The following is a 3,953-nucleotide window of genomic DNA, read 5'->3' on the forward strand; positions in this document are numbered from 1 at the left end:
ACACCTTAGGTGTTTGTGCAGCCTAAAAGCTGCTAATCCCTGCTGGTCCCTGGTTGGTTGCAAATGCTCAGGCAGCAGCCACCAGACCAGGCGCAGAGGTAGGCGGGTAAGTAGCAGCCCCACCCGAGGCCTGCGAGGGGGCAGCTGTGTCAATACGGGTGTCCTGTCCTCAATGAGCTTCCAGCACTAGCCCACATGGGGGACTCCGGAAGAAGTCACCACGTGAGCACTGGCCTCTTCCACAGCCACAGCTAGAATCCAAACTAGGAATGGGCAGCCAGCGAAGCAAGCGGTCCACACTCCCCAGTGTGCCCCGTTCCAGAACGTCTCAGAGAAGGCTAAACAAAGCTAGCTCAGTCTGTGAAGTGCTTGCCTTGCAAGCGTGAGGAGGACCTGAGTTCAATCCCCAGGACCCGTGAGAAATGGCACAGGAGGTGCTCACTTGTAATATCAGTACTTGGAGATGCAGACAGGTGAATCTTTGGGGCTTGCTGGCCAACAGGTTTGAGCCTAATCGGTGAGCTCCAGTCCAAGGAGAGACTCTGTCTCAAAGAAAGTGAGTTTTCCCGAGGATGAAACCTGAGTGTGTGACACACACATACATGTGCCCTTGTGCCCTGCACATGTGTGAACACACATGTTTAAAAATTGGCAATCTCAAGGTGAAAGCAAACACAGCTCCCATCTTGCTAAGACACTGCCTCCACTGAAAGACGTTTGTTGTCTCTTCCTGGACTCTGGGCAAGTGCTCTGCCGTGGAGACATGCTCTACCATACCAGAGCCACTGGTAATGCACCTCCAGACACTGGGTGGGTCCTGCCTTGAAGAACAGAAGTACTCCCTAGAAATTTGAAAATTTGAAACAAACAGAAGGCTGGTCACAGTGACAAGGAGGTCACTTGGGTTGCACCGAGTCAGACTGGCCACAGTTCCCTCTGGGAACCTTGGGACTGAGGTGTATGATAGGTGGCATTTCTAAAGGCCCCCATCACTCAACCACATAAATCAACAGTGTCGTTTGTATAGACCTCTGGTTTATTCTCCAGAAAACCCTTTGTCAAAAGGAGGAACACTGTGGGATCTGAAAACAGCCCTGACCTGTGTGATCAAGAACTCAAAGCCAAGACGGAAACTTTAGGTCTGACATGGTAAATTACCAGGAACGTTTAGACAAATCTATAATCTAGGAAAACATACAGGCACCCACACTCCTACCCAGAAAGTTTGCCTGTCACATCGAACCGATAATTAGTAATGAATTCTGATTACTGCGTCCGGCCGTGTGATGAGGTGTTCATTCAAGACTCTTCCCTCAGAGCCTGTTGCATGCCACATTTGTGCTAGGCACTAAGCTCCCAGTGTTTGGGGAAGGGCTGATAGGAAGTGTGGGGACTCACACCTTAGGATGATCCTTTGAGTGAAGTAGAATGGGATGCTGGTGGAAGAGAGAGGGTGGGAGGGGAGGTACTTACCGCAAGGATGGAGATTTTATGTAGGTGTCTGCTGTCCTTTTGTGTACCAACATTTTGATGATAGTCTTTTTAATTCCCCCTAAAGAAACAGGTGTTGGTTTGCTTACTTATTTTATGTGTATGTCTATTTTGTCTGCATGTATGACCTTGTGCCACAGGTATGCCAGGGGCCTAGTACTCACAGAGGCTAGAGAGCATCAGATTCTCTGGAACTGGAATTACAGATGGTGGTAATCCACCCTGTAGGTGCTGAGAATCAAACCCAGGTCCTCTGGAAGAACAGCCAGAGCTCTTAACTGCTGAGCCATCTCTCCAGCCTCTTCTTAGGAGCAGACCCCATGACCAGCATTTAGTGCTTCTTCCCATGTAAGTAAACAATGGCTGTGAACCCTGCCATCCTCAAGCCTCAAAGGCCATGGTCTAGCTTCAGGAAGGAGGAGGCCACCTGTTAGTGCAGGATGAAAGGAGTAGAGAGGCAAGATCACACCTGCTCAGGAGTGACAGGAAGTTTTCTCAGGTGCAGTGGGGGGAGGGAGGAGGGGGGAGGGAGGGAGGGAGGGAGGAGGGAGGGGGAGGAGAGGAGGAAGAGGGGGAGGGGAGGAGGAGGAGGAGGGGGAGGAAGGGATGTGGGGAAGGAGGGGAGGGGGAGGGAGGGAGGGAGGCAGAAGGAAGAGGATTGGGGAAGGAAAAGGGGAGGAGGGAAAGGGGAGGGGAGGGGAGGGAGGAAGGGAAGGAGGGGAGGGGGAGGAGGGGAGGGAGGCAGAAGAGGATGGGGAAGGAAAGGGGGAAGGGGGAGATGGGGGGAAAGGGGGAGGAGGAGGAGGGGAGGAGGGGGACGGGGGAGGAGGAGGAGGGCTCTTGGGTGCAATGTGGGGAGGAGGAAAAGGAAGGGTCTCGGGTACAGTGGGGAGAAGGCAAGAGGGGCAGTAGGATGGACCAGTGTGCCTTTACAAATGGTTCGGAGAAAGAGCACGGAGCTAGCTAGCAACCTCGTACCTGCCAGAACAGCTATAGTGAGGTGGTAGGAAGTAGCAAGAGCTGCTGAGAATATAGACATCCAAGCCCCAGTGCATTGTGGGTGTGATAGAAAATGGAGCATAAGTGAACAGCAGTCGGACGTTTCCTCAGACGTTCTTTGCAAAGGTAACTCTGCATGATCCCGGAATCCCACTCCCACATACACACCCCGAAAGATCTGAAATAAAGGTGGGGCATAGCTCAGCCAAGAGATGGCTCACCTACGATGCAAGAGGGTTTAATCCCCAGCACAGCATGGACTGGCATAGCATCACATACCTGCAACCCTAGCACTTGGGAGTTGAACGCAGGATGTCAGAAGCTCAAGGCTGTTCACATGTAGATTCTGAGTTTGAGGCCAGCCTGGACTAAATAAGACTCTGTAGAGGGATTTTAATCCAGCAACATGGCTCCTCTGGGAAGGGATTACATCCAAAGACCTTCTAGGTCTGTGTGATCGGCTGGAATGCAGACACAACACACACCTTTAATCCCTCTGGCTGGGAATACAGACAGGAAGGAGGCAACTTAATACAAGATGGGGGGAGGGGTTGAGGCAGGGGAGGAAACAGTTTTACCAGGAAAGTTTTACAGAGACAGGTTGCAGGTGAGATACAACAGAATGGGTCCACATCTTTAATCCCAAACAATGAAAGTAAAATTAGTTTGTAGAAGGAAGCAGCCACAGTTGAAAGTGATGTTTAATTGAGGGGCAAAATGACAAACAGAGAAAGATTTTGCAGAATGAGTCAGAGATGAGAGGTCAAACCTACTCCATCTTAGGACTGGACTCCATCTTAAAAGGCAAAAAGCCTGAGAACTTGGCCCACAGCTGAACCCAAGTTGCACCCAAGTACCAAGGCTTATCCTTGTCCCATACCCCAGAGTCACACCCTAACTACTTCCTAGCAACAGCCAATCAAGGTAAGTCTGATTGTTTCAGATGTACTTTCGGACCGTTTATGATTGTTCCCTGTTTTGCTTCAGATCACCCACCTGTTGGCTTACAGTAGTCATCCAATTAGATGCTTGCAAGGTTGGACACCCCCTCACTTGCTCACCATTTCCTATAAAAACCTTGTCCTGATGAGGGTTCTGGGCTGCTTCACCCAAACAGTCCTGCTGTGTCAGGGTCAGTGGTGAGCAAGCCCAACCTTCAGCTTGTAATAAAGAGACCCTAGTGCGATTGCATCAGAGTCGGCTCCTGGGTGGTCTTTTGGGGCTCAAGAATGAGGCACAAGACAGGATAGTCCAAACTCTCCTGAGAACAGACAGGAAGGAGGCAACTTAATAGAAGGGGGGGAGGTAGAGGTGGGAGGAAACAGTTTTACCAGGAGAATTTTACAGAGTCAGGTTGCAGGTGAGATACGACAGAATGGACCAGAGAATGAGGAGCCAGGAGTTTAGAACAGATTGCCAGACGTTAGTTTGAGGCCAAGCAGATCAATTCAGTCAGAATCCAA

This window comes from Rattus rattus, chromosome 12, assembly GCF_011064425.1.
Source record: "Rattus rattus isolate New Zealand chromosome 12, Rrattus_CSIRO_v1, whole genome shotgun sequence".
In the NCBI taxonomy this organism is placed as follows: Eukaryota; Metazoa; Chordata; class Mammalia; order Rodentia; family Muridae; genus Rattus; species Rattus rattus.